The following is an 18476-nucleotide window of genomic DNA, read 5'->3' as shown; positions in this document are numbered from 1 at the left end:
ATTTGGAGACAACTCTGCCAGTCTTGACTAAGTAATTCCTGATGGAGAACTGTAAGTCTGTTTCAGTAACAGGAAATCCAAATTCTACAAATTTCAACAGATGGCTCTTGAAACCCTCCTCTTCCTGCGAAGTGAACACTTTTGGCCCTCCAATAACTGAGCTGCGCACACCTTTCAGCTTGTTTATTATTGTACTGCGGGGAATACCATACTGTTCTGCAGCTTCATTTGCTTAATGTTTCAGCTGAATATCTAATATAGGGATGAGATCCAACCACATGTTTGTACTTTCTAGGCATGATGAGCTGAAAGTAAGAAAAAGTTCATTCTATTAAACTTGGTTTGGTAAACTCAATTAACATCATTGGATTCAATTCATCAACTCCAATGTATCAAATTTCTTTCCTTCAACTAGTTAACCTAAAATGGGGTGACATTGTTCCAGGACCAGAGTCACCCTTTTTAACCTCAAAATTGTCTTCTTAACTAATTTGTTAATTATTGCAGAATATAGATATTTATTCTTTAATATATTGGCTGCTTCTTGATCAGCGTAATATTCAGCACTAAATGTATACTTACCAAATTTTTGCCACTTTTCTTGCCAATCACACATGTGAAAGTTATCAGATGTTGTTCCCGCCACCGAGCACAGAATAGCATAGAGATGGCAATGTGACGTCTGAGTTGAAGTCAGTGGACAAAAGCGGCCGCCATGTTGTTTGTACCAAAACATTGGAGACCAGTTAGTGTAACTAAGTGAACAGTGCACCACGTGTGAAGTAAATAAAGGAAGTTTGTGTTATGGTTTTAAAATGCCGACTTGTGTAGCGTATGGATGTGCAAACAGAGCTTCAAAGAAAATACCAGGGATAACTTTTCACAGGTAAGCAATATGTTTTTGCGAATATTCAGTGCCGAATTGTTTTCCCCTTGCACATGCAGTATAGGTTAAGAAGCCCCTTTATCATTTACAGTTTTCCTAAAGATAATGAACGACGGAAGAAATGGATAAGAGCTATACGAAGGGAAAATTGGTCCCCCACACCTTTCAGCACTATATGTTCAGCTCACTTTACTGAACGTGATTTTGATCGTACTTCATTGTGTGTCGTAAGACTGAGGGAATGGGCTGTGCCATCTGTGTTTGCTGCTTTCCCAAAGTACCTACAAATACAATCAAAGGTTAGTTTCTCTTCATTTTAGCATTTGATTGAGAAATATGTCGAAATACATATTTATAGAGTAAGCCTACTATTTCTTAAATTTATTTTACAGGAGAGAAGGGTCCTTAAAATCATAAAGACTGTTGAAATGCCTTCATTAGACTCCTCTACAGCTGTCCAGGAAGTACCTGTTGTGGAAAAATCTATCTGTAATAAAAGTGCAGAAACGTGTTTTAGTGCTCAAATAGATCATATGAAAACCAAAGAAATTGCGTACAGAAAGAAAATAAAATTATTGCACCAGAAAAAGAGGCGAATGAAGAAAAAGGTGGCTGAATTAAGTACTGTTGTAGATAGTCTTAAAAAGAAGGCTCTGATAGATGAGTACTGTGAAATGTTAAGTGGTTTGTCAGATACCTCATTGTGTTTGTATAAACGACAACAAGATAAGGCTTCATGTAACAAAGTGCAAAAGTTGTATGATGAGAAGTTAAAAGCATTTGCCATTACTCTTCACTTTCTTTCTCCAAAGGCATATTCATTTGTGAGAAACACTTTTGACACTTGTCTTCCACACCCTAGAACATTATCTCGATGGTATCAAAGTGTAGATGCTAATCCTGGGTTCTGTGCTGAAGCTTTTCAGGTACTTAAATCATACACAGGCACTAAGATTTGTGCCCTTTTATTTGATTCCATGGCTATAAGGAAACTTTTGGAATGGGATGGCAATAAATTTCATGGGTCTGTAAATGTTGGGATTAATAATGAAGATGACACAGCACCATTAGCTTCAGAAGCCTTAGTTTTTCACTTAGTATTTGTGAACAATTCCTGGAAGATTCCTTTAGGATACTTTTTGTGCACGGCATAAAAGCTGCACAAATAAGTGCTCTTACAGAACAGTGTTTGACATTGCTGCATGATTCTGGTGTGACAGTGACTTCATTGACTTGTGATGGTGCTGCAACAAATATTGCTTCAGCTGAAAACCTGGGTTGCAACTTAGATGTAAGTAACATGGTTACTCATTTCCTCCACCCAGTTACCAAACAGCCAGTTTATTTTTTTCTGGATGCTGCCACATGTTGAAATTGGTTAGGAATACTTTAGGTGACAGGAAATACTTATGTTTTTTTTTGCTAGGGGCTGTACGTCGCACCGACACAGATAGGTCTTATGGCGACGATGGGATAGGAAAGGCCTAGGAGTTGGAAGGAAGCGGCCGTGGCCTTAATTAAGGTACAGCCCCAGCATTTGCCTGGTGTGAAAATGGGAAACCACGGAAAACCATTTTCAGGGCTGCCGATAGTGGGATTCGAACCTATTATCTCCCGGATGCAAGCTCACAGCCGCGCGCCTCTACACGCACGGCCAACTCGCCCGGTAAAAAAATACTTATGTAATGGGTCAGGTGAGGTAATAGAGTGGAATTTTATTGAGATGTTGGACGAGTTGCAACAAAAGGAAGGTATGCATCTAGAGAACAAAGTCAGGAATTCATACATACATTATAGGAAAATGAAAATGAAGGTCAAATTAGCTGCACAAGTTTTAAGTCAGTCTCTTAGTGATGCTGTACTGTATTGTTCAAGTAAACATATTGAAGGTTTCCAGGGTTGTGAGGCTACAGCAGAATTTATACAGATATTTAACAATCTCTTTTATGTTCTAAATTCTAGGAGTATAAGGGGTAAATACTTTAAGAAAGCTCTGAATTTACAGAATATTTCTGAAATCAAAGATTTCCTTTTGAGGGCCAAACAGTACATTATGCAGCTACAGGAGGGATTCAGTGACAAGCCCGTGTACTTATCTACCAGAAAGACAGGATTTTTAGGGTTTCTAATTGATATTGAGAGCACCATTTCAATGTACGATACCTTTGTAGGGTACTCATCAGAAAACTTTCCACTGAAGTATTTTCCTTTGTATAAAGTAAGTCAAGACCATCTTGAGAGACTGCTTAGTTTAGATCTCAGGGTGCACATAATAATAAACCCGCTGTTAGGCAATTCACTGCTGCATTGAAGAAAATATTAATTTGTTCTGAGTTACATGAATCTAGAAATGGCAACGCTCTCCCACTGGACAAAAATCAGTACCTATTTTGACTGCTCAGAGCAAGTCACCTGAGGATGTGAAAAATGCATCATTCCCTAAAGCAAGAATGCTAGAGTATTCATCTGAGGTATTGTCCCAAACATCTCTTCAACATTGCCTTCTGGATCATGACTATATTGTATTACCTGGAAAAACAAACTACAATGACATAAGATGGGACATCTCTGAGTACATTGAAGGGCTTGTAGTCAGGAGTTTAGAAAGTAAGATTCTATGTCCAGAATGTCTCAGCATCCTTATAGACACTAGTGACAAGTTAAATGGCCTTATTTCAGTCAAATTTAGGGGTGGTTTAGTGAAACCATCAAGAAAGTTTTACAAAATTTGTAAATTTTGTGAAATTGCATTCAGACAAAGTATGAGTATTAGGGATGTTAAAGTTCCTTCTGCTCAGAGTTCATTTAAGGTTAAGCATCTGGTTTGTAAAGTGTTACAAGAGTGCATAGGAACTGACATTTTTGAGGATATTAAAAGCCATTTTCTTGACCAGGAACTTGAAACTAATCATTTCCCATTGCTAATTGAAGCAATTGCCAACACATATTTGACCATAAGGTTTCACCACTTTTATAGAAACTACAATGATCAAATGCATCCCTCTCAAATTTGCCAACATTTTACCCAACTGGTATTGTTTTCTGGACAATAGGGAAAAATGAATTCTTTGTCTACTGGTATGCGACACACATAGTGAAATAAATTTAATTAGAATGTATTTTGTGTGTTCTGACCAGTAAAATATTAGGCCTAGTCATGTGTACATTATTGTATATGATGTAAATGTCATTGAAAGTGTAATATTTGTGAGTGTTGTATGTACCTTATTTTATCTCACTTGAAGTCCATATAGTTATATAGTTATTTATGGTATGGTTATTTTATTTCATTACATCACAACAACTATCGAGGTATCTCATTGATTCGTATACCAGGCAAAGTATTCACTGGCATCTTGGAAGGGAGGGTGCGATCAGTTGTTGAGAGGAAGTTGGATGAAAACCAGTGTGGTTTCAGACCACAGATGGGCTGTCAGGATCAGTTTTTCAGTATGTGCCAGTTACTTGAAAAATGCTACGAGAGGAATAGGCAGTTTTGTTTATATTTCATGGATCTACAGAAAGCACATGACTGGGTACCGAGTGAAAAGATGTTCGCCATACTGGAGGACTATGGAATTAAAGGTAGATTATTCAAATCAATCAAGGGCATTTATGTTGACAATTGGGCTTCAGTGAGAATTGATGGTAGAATGAGTTCTTGGTTTAGGGTACATACAGGGGTTAGACAAAGCTGTAATCTTTCACCTTTGCTGTTCGTAGTTTACATGGATCATCTGCTGAAAGGTATAAAATTGCAGGGAGGGATTCAGTTAGGTGGAAATTTAGTAGGCCTAAGCAGTCTAGCCTATGCTGATGACTTGGTCTTAATGGCAGATAGTGCCGAAAGCCTGCAGTATGGTATGAAAATTATCCTTGCGAAGACTAAATTGATTTACAAGTCGTCCATTTCATGACCGTATCAATGAGTATAATCAAGAAGTGAATATCGATTAGGTGGTTCTTTATATTAACTTCTTGACTAAATTGATGTCAGTAGGTAAGAAATTCAACAGAATTGAATGTCAGATTGGTGATACAAAAGTAGAACAGGTCAATAATTTCAAAAATTTAGGCTGTGTTTTCTCCCAGGATGGTAATATAGTGAGATTGAATCAAGGTGTAGTAAAACTAATGCAGTGAGCTCGCAGTTGTGATCGATAGTATTCTGTAAGAAGGAAGTCAGCTCCCAGATGAAACTATCTTTACATTGGTCTGTTTTTTCAGACCAACTTTTCTTTACGGGAGCGAAAGCTGGGTGGACTCAGGATATCTTATTCATAAGTTAGACGTAACAGACATGAAAGTAGAGAGAATGATGGCTGGTACTAACCGGTGGGAACAATGGCAGGAGGGTACTCGGAATGAGGAGATAAAGGTTAATTTAGGAATGAACTCGAAGCTGTACGTATAAACCGGCTTCGGTGTTGGGGTCATGCGAGGCGAATGGAGGAGGATAGGTTACCTAGGAGATTAATGGACTCTGGTATGGAGGGTAAGAGAAGTAGAGGGAGACCAAGACGACGATGGTTAGACTCGGTTTCTAACGATTTAAAGATAAGAGGTATAGAACTAAACGAGGCCACAGTACTAGTTGCAAATAGAGGATTGTCGCGACGTTTAGTACATTCACAGAGGCTTGCAGACTGAACGCTGAAAGGCATAAGTCTATAATGATAATGTATGTGTGTATACATTACAAAATAATCCTTGAGATGACCGGCTCCATGGCTAAATGGTTAGCGTGCTGGCCTTTGGTCACAGGGGTCCCGGGTTCGATTCCCGGCAGGGTCGGGAATTTTAACCGTAATTGGTTAATTCCGCTGGCACGGGAGATGGGTGTATCTGTCTTCATCATAATTTCATAATTTCATCCTCATCACGACGTGCAGGTCGCCTATAGGCGTCAATTCAAAAGACCTGCACCTGGCGAGCCGAACTTGTCCTCGGACACTCTTGGTACTAAAAGCCATACGCCAATTCCATTTCAATCCTTGAGGTGAATGAATTAATTTCATCAAGTGTACTAATGAGAAATATTTCCCTGTTTTTGATATGATTTACTTGGCTCAGCAATTCTTTAATGATTAGGCCTATTTACCTCATACTTCTGGTCTTCCAGGATATCTTTATTATTGACCGTGTATTATTTTGTTTATAGGCCTACAGACTGTGTATATTTTTATTGGGTATGATATTATGTGTGGATGTATACTGTATATGGTATCTCTAAAATAGGTCTTTATGAAAATGTTCCATTATTTTTAGCTGCACCTTGCAAATCGGCGATTCGTTTGAGCTGAATACAATCTGATATAATAACAGGCTATTTGTGCTCATATTTCCGATTTTTTAACTACCATTACTGCGATTAAAACAGTGTTCTGGATTGTCCCGTGCTTATAATTATGACTAAGGCGCTTTTCTGCTGCGTTAGATATGTTAACCAATGAAATAATGTTACAGAAATCTTTTAAAATGACAGACTCTGATAGGAATTAACGTGACTCGGATAAGAATTAACTAACACTGCGGGTAATACCAACATGGCGATGCGCGCAAAACTCGGCTTCAGCGAGCCAATGCGTTGCGGTAGGCATTGCCATCTCTATGTTATTCTGTGCTCGGTGGTTCCCGCCAATGAAATACAAAGTCAAAACAAACTAGTGCTGCCCCAATGGGAATTTTCCTGAAAATGAGTTGTTTCAGTGTGGCCAACATCTGTCCTTAAAAACATGAGAGGCCGCAAAATCCAAATTTCCCCCACCGACTACAAAGGGAAAAAATATATTTAAAACTTCCCGAAGTGGACCAATCTCACCCCGGTTGACGGTATATAATTTCCTTGGCAAAACAATAATCTGTGACTGAATTGCAAAAAAAGGAAAAAAACAAAGTGTGGCTTTGTCCTGAATACGCCCGGGAATCGAACTAACAGTCTCCTGAGCGTCATTGGAAAGTCCCTGAAAAACAAAACCCAATCTAAATTCATTACAAGGGTCGTAACGCAATTCTATCAATCCGACGTTTGGTTCCTTAATTAGTTACCCAGTCTTATGGTGACCTAGTGCAAACAAAATTGGAGTCTGCATTCTGTTTTGAGATGTGAAAAAGATTTGAACATAGTGTTTGGTCGACCTTTCCCCTTGTCTGAAACAAGGCCGGCGCTCTGCCACTCTCTCGTCTAGTCGCCGTAAATTACCGGACCAGCCATCCAACCACGTTTATCGACTACGGCAGACACGGTTCCTCACGTTTAAAAGGCCCTCTTCTAAAATATATCTGTATGCTTTCTACAAGAATATTCATTCGACGGACATTTTATTTATTTCCTTCAGGGCATTACTTTATAAATCAACTCTGACTACCAGAATAATCTATTGGCAAGCATATAGCATTATCTCCCCGTGTGACATTAGTCCTTAAACACATGAACCATTAAGACGCCCATAGCCCTCGGTTCATATCTCATAAATTTTTCCTATCCGAAATAAGGGAGGAATTTCCTCACCTCCTAGACTCTTAATTCCTCTCTGTTACAAAAACCACGTAATGAAACATCGAAAATTGACCTAAGTAAAAGAAACCTAATATTGACGGGGACCGAAACAAAACGAACATACCGTAGCTAAATCGGATTGGGTGGATATTCGATTCCAGGCGGAATACACTTCACCAACTGTTATGACCATACACGAATGACATTTATAATTAAACACGAACACCTTGCTTACACAAACACAGTATTGAAAAGTGTCTCGTGATACACTGACATAAAGCAACCTCTACAAAGAATAACACAGTTTCTATATAAATGCTGTGGTCGACATGCGCGCATTCTACTGGGATATAACAGTCTCCCACGCTTAATTTTGAAGAAGAGAATTTGGTGATCATTTAAGTAGCATAGTCCTTAAGGTCCTACGGCGGACGGCGTGTCCTATCTGGTCGGCAGGTTAGGTTTGGGGGTGGAGGTCCGTTTTCTTCTGCTTCAAGTCTTCGATTTTGCAAGTTTTCTTCTGCCTCGAGTCCTTGATTACTCTCAGGGATTGGCTCATTCATCCAGTCAATGAAGATGAAAAGTTGTTTATATTCAGGATGTTGTTCTTGTTGACTTGGCCCTAATTGCTGATCAGTGATTGTACCTGTCTTCTTCGGAACCTCCGTTCTAAGTATTTGGTCAATGTGTCTTTTGAGGCTATAACCTTCGTCTAGCTGAATCTGGTAATGTAAATGACCGAACTTTCCAATGACTACTCCATACTTCCATGACATTCTATTCCCTTCATAGAATTTCACTTGGACTCTGTCTCCCACGCTTAGATTGCGATGTCCATGAGTCTCCTCTTGATTTCCTTCCTGTTTGATTGTGCGAATAACGTCTAATTTGATTCGTAATGGTCTGTTCAGGTACAGTTCAGCTGGTGATTTTCCACACTCTAGAGGGGTGGCACGATATTTCAGAAGGATCTCTTGCACTTTTCTGGATATAGACAAGGGCTCATTCGACAAAGCTTTTAGTCGACGTTTTAGCGTCTGGATATTTCGTTCAGCCATTCCATTAGTTGCGGGATGTCCAGGAGCTGTGAATTTTTGGAATATACCGTGTTCTCTACAGAACGATTTGAACAGGTCACTTACAAATATTGTAGCGTTATCAGAGACTATCGCTATTGGGAATCCATGAAATGAAAATATTTCTCTTAATAGCTCAATTGTCGTCACAGATGTCGGAGCTTCTCGAATTACTTTGATTTCTGCCCACCTGGATTTCGCATCAACAATTAGAAGGAAGTAGAAACCTTGAAATGGACTTGCATAATCCATGTGGACGCGGCTCCAGTTGTCTGTAGGGACGTCCCAATGGTGAATCGGTGCTTTCGCTAGAGAGGATCGAATGTCAGCGCAGGCCTGACAAGATTTTACCATTTTCTAAATATCCTATCAATATTCTTCCAGTAGCAATAACGCCTTGCTAATTGTTTTATTTTTGTAATCCCTATGTGTGTGCTATGTAATTCCTTCAGGACTAATGGCTGGAGTTTTGACGGAATGACGACTCTTTGACCCTTGAATAAGATTCCATCATCTAGCGTGAATTCATTGCCTATGGATTCAGATGACATGAGCTCTGCTTTGATTTTTGATAACAATTCATCGTTTTCTGTTGAAATTCGAATACTGTCAGGATTTAATTCCGTGGTTGCTATTTCAGCGATGGTTGAATAACAGAGTTTATGAACTTCGTCATTGAACACTATATCCTTTGAAATGTGTGACTGAATGATCGCTGCTCTTGACAAGCAGTCAACGTTGGTATGTTCTGAACCTTTTTTATATACAACTTCATAGTCAAATCCCGAAAGAAATGAAGCATATCTTAATAATCTAGCAGAAGTCACAGCTGGTAATCTTGAATTCTGATGGAAGATTCTGGTAAGTGGACTATTGTCTGTTATCAACTTAAACTTGCGCCCAAATAGATACATATAAAAATAGTTGACAGCAAACATAATTGCTAGAGCCTCACGATCCAGCTGGCTGTAGTTACGTTCAGCTGAAGACAAGGACTTTGAAGCAAATGCGATAGGCTTTTCAACATCATCAACAATGTGTGACAGGACTCCAGCAATACCTGTCGGACTGGCGTCACAAGCTAGAACCAGTGGTAGATCTGCATTATAAGGTATCAGCACTCGATCACTTGCGATCTCGTCCTTTAGTTTGGCAAATGCTGATTCACAAGAACTAGTCCAATAAAACTTCATATTCTTGCAGAGAAGCTGCCTCAAGGGGTAGGTCATAGTTGAAGTATTTGGAATGAATCTTGAATAATATGTTATCATTCCAAGAAATCTTCGAACATCGTCCGTACTGACCGGACGAGACATTTCAAGTATTGCTTTAACTTTTGCTGGTGACTTCATGATTTTATTATATTCAATAACATGGCCCAGATATTCGATGCTGGTTTCAAAGAATGCACACTTCCTTTTATTTAGATGTAAGTCGAATTCTTTGAACATTTGAAGGCAGGCAAATAGGTTTTGTTGACATTCTGTTCTTGTAAAACCATGAATAATAATGTCATCAAAATATGAATGAGTTTTTGATAGTCCAGATAATACTTGATCTATGATTCTATTAAATTCAGACAGAGCTGTTTTTATACCAAAGGAAAGACGATGCATGCGATATGTACCTCGATGTGTTGATATGGTTTGGATCTTGCTGCTCTCATCATCAACCTGGAGATGAAGATATCCTTTATATATGTCCAGGCGGCAAAAGTACCTCGAGTTCTTCAAGCTATTTAGGATGTCATCCACTTTCCGAATTGGGTAGTTTGCTGCTACTAATTTGTCATTGACGCCTATCTTGTAATCAACGCAAAGTCGAACTCCGCCATCGGACTTTGGAATCACTACTAGTGGCGAACCCCAATCACTGTAATTGATTTTTGAGATTATCCCACCTGTTTCTAAATCTTCTCATTCTTTTTCTACTTTCTCCCGTAAGGCATATGGAACATCACGTTCTTTATGAAAGACTGGCTTGGCATCCTTTCGGAGCTGATGAGACACTTTCAAATTTGGCACACACCCTCTCTTTTCTTCGAAAATTTCTGGTAATCTCTTGATTATCTCAAGAATACTACCGACTGACTGTATATCGATATGACTAGTATTTGATTCCTCTTCACGGTCAATTTCTTGAAGATTAATACAAAGGTGACGGATCCAGACACGCCCCAGAAGCGGTTCGAAGTCGCCGGTACTACATATAACTCTTCAGATGAAGTTCTATTCTGATAAGAAACAATAACACTAACCTTGCCATCAGGTAAAAACACATTCTTAGTATAAGAACGAAATGCAACATCTGCTTTCTGGAGTTGTACACGTAAGTCAAGCGCTTTGAAACTAGAACGTGATAGCAAGGTAAAACTGGCTCCAGAATCTACTTCAAATCTCTGGGGTATTCCTTCTATAAGAACTGTAGCATAAAATTTCTTCGCATGTGGATATTCGTGATATTGAAAGTTGTCTATTATTTGGCTAACACCGAATGTTTGAGTAATATCTTCTTCCTGAAGAAAATGAGAGTCGATTTTGGAATTCCTTCTCGTTGCTAACAAAGTACGTATACACACTTTCTTAATGTGGCCGAATTTCCCACATGAACTGCACTTCAGATTGTTAAAATCAGTCCTACAGTCCTTCGCTAGATGATTGTTTCTACCACAACGTAAACACGTATTTTGAATTCCCAATTCCTTGTAGTCAATTATTGATCTGGCCTTGCTTACAGGTGTTGCTTGGCTTTGATCATCGTGAGATACGTCCTGTCTTGATTTGTGAGTGATTTTTTGCACAGAATCATTATAAGTACCCTTGTATACAGCTGATGGTAATAGTACCTTGCTGTCTAACTTACATGTTTCAAGAGCGATAGCTTTTGTTACAATTTCATTAAATTCTTGAACATTTGCCTGGAGTAATTGTTCACGAAATGAACTGTCATAAATTCCCGTAATGAACTGTGCTCTTAGAAATACATCTGCAATGCTTACCTTACATTCACATGTAGAATTGAAGTCGCAGTCAATTGTAGCACGCCTTAATGTAGCAATAGTCAGCAAAAGGTTGATTTTCAAGCTGATACGTGGATAAAAACCTATGATGGGCTACCAGAACATTCTTCTTAGGACAAAGATGTTTTTCTAGGGTTTCAATTAAATTGTCATAATCGAAATCACTAGGTGTTTTTGGTGCCACTAATGCAGATAATATGTTATAACTCGTAGATCCAATTGAATTAAGTAGCATCTGAGCGGCGTATTTCTTGTTGGTGAACACATTTTTCAATTGTAGATAGTTTTCGAAACGTTGCCGGTAATTTCGAAAGTTCTCTGCTTGTGGGTTAAAACATTCGAAGGGTGGAATTAGAAATGTATTGGAATTAATAATAGGTTGAGTAGATTGAACTGGTGCTTGAGTTCTCAGTTGATCTAAGAGTGCCTGTTGATTGGCATGCATTGCTGCCAAAAAATGCTTAAACTGGTCTGCATCCATGGAGAAATGATTGAGTTATGTTTCCCACAAAAATAATTGAAGGTTGGGAATATGACATTTACGTAGTTGAGGTTATATACGTAACACGACAGTCGTATTCCCGTTCAGTCACTAATCGCAGAACATATTTGTATTCAGACACAATATTATCATTTTCCTCTGACGTGTTGAAAGTTTTTCCTCGTCGCCAATTGCTTTGACCATACACGAATGACATTTATAATTAAACACGAACACCTTGCTTACAGAAACACTGTATTGAAAAGTGCCTCGTGATACACTGACATAAAGCAACCTCTACAAAGAATAACACAGTTTCTATATAAATGCTGTGGTCGACATGCGCGCATTCTACTGGGATATAACACCAACAATCTACATTTTCACAGTTTAACTTCTTGCATGCATAACTATGTTTATCACTGAGTGCTTGCCTATTCCTATACTTCACATCCCACTACATGATATATGATGCAACATGCGATTGTAGCCTAATAAAATCCCCTGAAGTCATAAAAAATTATAAAGCTCTTTCTTCCAGTTCAAGCACGTACCGGTATCTACATGTAATATGAGTATCCCCAACATAGGCCCTTATCTCCTCCTCAACACTTTCTAATTAGTATGCATACTGAAAATAAAAATTTGAACTCTAATTGCATACGGTATCTTTAATACAAGGAAATTGTATTAAGAATACTACCCCTATCTAAAGCGGCCATAACTCTAGTTAATAACTAGGCCTGACTGCGGCAAAAATTCAAGTCTGAGCTACATTATCTACATTTTTATGTACAGACGAACCCTTACCGCATTCACTACTCTACATAATATCTTAAAGTATACTCATGATGGTGATACAGTTGCCAATGGTTCGAGCCCTGGACAGGCACTCACGGTGTCTTTACTGCTCCATAACGGCTGCTGGGATGTCTGGATTAACACTCATGGACTCGATCACCTTCTATTGCTCCATTCTTCTAGGCAGCTTCCACAGGTAATCGCTGTTACCTAAGAACACTTCTTTAATCACAAACTTAGCATGCACAAGGAAATGTGAATCAACTGTTCGAAGGTTAATGCCAATTTGCCGCGCTTCTTGTGTCTAGCCTCACACATACCTCTGGACTTTTAATTTCGTGTGGCTATTTCTAGCTGAGTGCAGCCCTTGTAAGCCAGACCCTCCGATGAGTGTGGGCGGCATCTTCATGTGTAGGTAACGGCGTGTTATCGTGGAGTGTTACGTGTTGTGTGTGCGTTTCAGGGGTGTTGGGGTTAGTACGAACACTCAGCCCCCGGGCCATTGGAATTAACCAATGAAAGATTTTTTCATTTCAATATAGGCACCTGAGCCAAGGCTCTTCTTGGTGCAATACAAATAAATTACAATGGCAGCTATATTCACAATGTAATTACAAAATAAAATACAGTAAGTATATAATTTAACATGATGCAATAGGTAAGATAGGACAAAGCTTCCTAACCACAATTACCATACTACTTCAAGTATTTAGTTACATTACTCTTGAAGATAGATAAAGTTGGTAACATTTTTATATTTTTTGGAAGCTAGTTATACATAGTTATAGAAAAATGCCAAAGTGAATTTTGACCATAACTAGTGGAATGAACCTGATTGTAGTGAATATTATAAATAATTCTTGTTTCATAATTATGAATCTGTGAATTAGTAATTACTGATGTGTTTGAGCGGACCAATTTGTTTGAATTTTATCGATCATAATTATAGAAGCCTTTATGCGAAGGTTTGGAAGTGATAATATATTACAATGTTTATACAGATCTTTAGTCGGTGTCAGAATGGGCAGTTTGAAAATTATTTTTAGTGCTCTCTTCCTAAGGACTTTTACCCCTCCAAATAATTATTTATTACAGCATGCCCAGACATGTATCATGTAAGAGATGTGGCTTTCAATAAGAGCATGGTAAATACCCTTCAACAACCCACGAGAGAACTTATATCGCAATCTACTGAGGATACCAATCACAGGGATAATTCTATTACAAATAGTCTCCACTTTATTACTCCACGACAGATTTTCATCTATAATCAGTCCTAAGAATTTAGTACTGTGCACTTTCATTCCTCTGTGATTGAAGAAAAGCAGATTTTTATCCAAATCTAATACATATAAAGGTTTGTGAAAATTTATGTAGTTTTTTTTTGTTAGATTTATAGTTAATCGGTTGGAATTAAGCCATGTTTCAAGTAATCGAATATCCTGCTGCATATTTTGTTCGAGTTCATGATTGCTAGAGCCTGTATAAAAATATTAGTGTCATCAGCAAAAATGGATAGTCTTCCATTTAATTTAAAGTGACCAATATTCATTCATTCATTTATTTCAATTAATTCAACGAGCCCGCAGGTTCATACATAGGAATTGTACAGGATATTACATACTGGCCAGCACTTACACATCAAAATATAGTTTGTGTATATAAGATTATTAGTAAATGGTTGAGCATATAAACACATACAATATATAAAATATATACATCATCAATATGAGGATTACAGAGAATTATTTCTGACTGTATTTACATTTACATAACAAGAAGGTTGCAAAGGTAATAAGAATAGATTACAGACTATTTTCATTTACATAACATAAGAGTTGCAGAAGTACAAGAATAGATTTCAGATTATTTACAATTACATAACATAAAAGTTGCAGACGTACAAGAATTGATTACAGAGTATTTACAGTACATATACATAACACAGTGTTGCAGAGGTACAAGAACAGATTACAGAGTACGGTATTTACATTTATATGACATAAAAGTTGCAGAGGTACAAAATTAGTTCCGGACAGTTTGCATGATTGTTTGGGAGAATAACTTAAATGACAACTGATATTTTGATTTAAAGGGCACTGTACCTTTCCCAAAAAATAATGCTTGACTCTTTGTTTGAATTTTGCCAAAGTTGGTGCTGTTTTTACCTCCTTAATGAAGATAAGAAACAATAAAGGCCCCAGCACAGAACCCTGAGGCACACCAATTTATATCACCTTTATATTACTCTGAGTATTATTACATGTAACAAACTGCTCCTTATTAGAGAGGTAATCAACAAACCAATCCAATGCAATACCTCTAGTGCCTGCCATTTCTAATTTATGTAATAAAATTTTATTGTCAACTGTGTCAAAAGCCTTTTGAAGATCTATAAGTAAACCAGCTGCTAACATACCTGAGTCTAAAGCTTGTTGTAGTTTAATAATAATATCCTCAGTAGAGTTACTGGTACTCGAGTGAGGTAGGAAACCATACTGAAATTGATAAAAATATTTATTGTTTAACAAAAAATCTAATAATCTTTTTTAACCACTTGTTCTAAAATCTTACATAAAGGAGGTAGTACCGAGATTGGTCTGTAATTACTTACATTAAATTTATCCATGCCTTTATAGATTGGTACAACTCTGGCGATTTTAAGTTTGGCCGGTACTCTGATAGAGATTTGTTAACTAATTTTGTGATGTGAGGTATAAGAAATTTAGAGAGTCTCTTCATAAGAATATTACTAATACCAAAACAGTCAACACTACAACTGTTTTTAAGATTATTAATTATTTGTTCAATTTCATTTTCATTAGTAGGGGTTAAAAACAAGGAGTTAGATGGGCCAGGTTCAAGGTGAGGGTATTTACACTGAGGAATGTTCTTAGTTAAGGACAGATCCATATCAGTGAAATATTCATTAAATATAGTAGAAATTTTACTAGAGTCAATCACCAACTTATCATTTACTTTCAATTGTATTTCTTCATTGTTACAGTTATTAGTTGTTAAAATATTATTAATAACTTTCCACTGATTATTTGTGCTGTTTAACCTATTGATATAATAATTATTTTCTAGATCTCTTTTCATTCTAGTAACCCTGTTACGTATGTCTTTATAGTCTTGTATTAACTGCTGTGAAATATAGTCACATCCCATACTAAATCTCATCTGTTGTCTTTTAATTTTATAATATAAATTGTCTTTTGTTTGATTAAATTTAACAGCTCTGAAGTAAACCATGGGCAAAAGGGTCTAACTTTCTTATTTAGATTAGGACTTTCATTTTTAACTAAAGCAGTACTTTCTTTAAAATATGTCATTAATTTATTTGTTATGATATCCGAGCCATCCTCTTCATTTATAGTTAATGGCGTTTGAGACATGTATTTTTCCATAGATGGGACATGGTATTTTGTAGGTTGCATTACATAATTTCTTTGTGTATTCATTTTGGGTGTAATATTAATATTCAGGATTAATAAATTGTGATCACTCAGATAATTTATTATGTTATATATTTTATATTTGCAGACACTGTTTACATAAAAATGATCTATAAATGTACTAGTTGTCAATGAAATTCTAGTAGGAAAGAGAGTGTTTCATGAACTCTGATTATAACACCCACAAAGATTCTGAAGCTCAGTAGATATATGACTCTGTTCTAATTTATTTATATTAAATTCACCAACAGTAATACAAAATGATTTACCCATTTTATTCCAAATATCTTCTAAACATTTTAGAAAATCTTTGGAAAATTTGGTATGAGGGTTATATACTGCTACTAAGTGAATGTCATTCACAAAACCCTTTATCTCGATTAATAATATACTATATGAACTGGCATTACTGTTAATAGAAATAATACATTAGCCTTAAATGGCAATTCCACCACCCCTATTATGTGATGTAGAGCAAAAGTGACCATCATATCCATTCAGATTGATATATTTTTCTTCCTCAGGAGAAACCCATGTTTCAGCAATTACAATGATTTCAGGATATTGTGCTTCCTGTACTGTATAAAGTAAATTACTCCACTTATTACGAATACTTTGGGAGTTGATGTATAGAATTCTAGTTCCATCTTTGCTAGTAAGCCCCTGTAGTTCACTTAGTTGGAATTCAGAACCTTCCATAAAAAATAACGTGGATTATTCATGGACCTACAAGTAAATAGACTACCTAAGTCCTAAGGGGAAGAGAGAGCTAAGACATCATCTATGTTTCTGATATGTATAATACTAGAAGTATCATTTCTCCGTACAAAAATTCTCCCTCCCCTTGACCACACATACGTGAAACCTTTTGCTCTAAGGTCTTAAGCTCTCTTAAGAAGACCTTTAGATTTAGCTGTTAGGTGGTCATTGATGTAAATAGTATGGCTAGTGGCATTAATATTAAGTGCAGTGGATGAAAGTTGCCTAACATTTTTCTTTGCAACCATAAGTTCATGCTTCTTCCATCTATTCACGAACTTAACCACAATAGGTCTAGGCAGAGATTTATTGGATGTTGGAATTCTATGAGCAATGTCAATGTCTGTTTTATTGATCACACAACCAACTGCTGACCCAATATCCGTGACTAATTTATACACATCTTCACTTTGTAGTTCTGGTATACCATGAATTTCCACGTTATTACGTCGTGAGTATTGATTAAGATCAATCTCGTCACAAGATTTGGATTTCATAGTTTCCAGTTCTAATTGCAGTTCTTTTATTTTTGTATCTTTTTCATTTACTACCTTTCTAAGATCTTCAATAATCTTCGTATTGAAGTCGATGCTGTCCTTAAGCCTATCAATTACTTTATCGATTAGTCGCTCAAGGATGCAATCGAAGAACGTAGAAGTACTTAGTATTTCACGAACAGTTGATTCTAGATTTCAAGTCCACTTTCAGCAACTCGGATGTTAGTTTCGTCCACTTCGAGACACTGCAACTGACCCTGGGTATCCATCATGCTGCTGTTCTTGTTCTTATTATTTTGCTTTTGCTTATTCCGTGACATAACCTACAATTACACTATCACAAAGCGAGAATACGAAATTGTATAATTACACAGCATTTCAAGGTTAGCCAGAAGTACGTAATTTTTCCTTTCAATAGTCACTCGAATATGCACATTATTATAACGTAGGAAAACTTCAAATTACTTTAATTACCCGCCACAAACACTATTTTAAGAGACAAACATACATCACACAATATTAGAGCCGCCATACGTTCCTAATCAGCAGTTAAAATTCCCGACCCGGCCAAACCCGTGACTCCCTGAACCGAAGGGCAGTACGCTGACCATTCATCCAACGAGTCGGACATCTCTGGACAGATGTCATTATTTACCCCTTTTTCTCCGAGAATACTATATATTTTAGAATGCTTCTAAGTATTACGCACTTTTTCACGAATCAAACATTAACGATGCTGCCAGATACTCAGTATAATTTTATAGTTCAGACCCTGCCCCACTTTCACAACACAAACTGCTCAAAGACGAGGTAAAGCGTACCACACGAATGTCTCAACAACTATCTAGCTCGATCACGAATCGTGCACTTGCGATGGGGGGAATCTCGTAATTTCCCATACTAAGTAATTTTCTAGTTCTTTCAATTTTTATCACGGCCACAGAGTTTATAAGGTTTACTACACTCCAGAAAGAAGAAGAGTTCTATTCCACTGGGCGAT

At 37.2% G+C, this 18476-nt stretch overlaps 1 long non-coding RNA gene across 2 annotated transcripts in view; it reads left to right on the top strand.

Annotated features, from left to right (window-relative positions):
* The first annotated feature begins 723 nt into the window (after positions 1–723).
* Positions 724–18476, top strand: part of LOC137498405 (uncharacterized) — a 35798-nt gene continuing 18045 nt past the window's right edge. The window contains exons 1-3 of one of the 2 annotated variants that reach the window (XR_011017784.1): positions 724–886; positions 978–1185; positions 1279–1375. This is a non-coding gene — a long non-coding RNA (uncharacterized lncRNA). Of the gene's footprint in view, positions 887–977; positions 1186–1278; positions 1376–18476 lie in introns of those variants that run through there. The other variant, XR_011017783.1, reaches the window with a different exon arrangement.

The sequence above is a fragment of the Anabrus simplex genome, chromosome 2 (assembly GCF_040414725.1).
Source record: "Anabrus simplex isolate iqAnaSimp1 chromosome 2, ASM4041472v1, whole genome shotgun sequence".
Taxonomy (NCBI): Eukaryota; Metazoa; Arthropoda; class Insecta; order Orthoptera; family Tettigoniidae; genus Anabrus; species Anabrus simplex.
The sequence above is the reverse complement of the archived record's forward strand: the minus strand, read 5'-3'. Positions and strand labels throughout refer to the sequence as shown.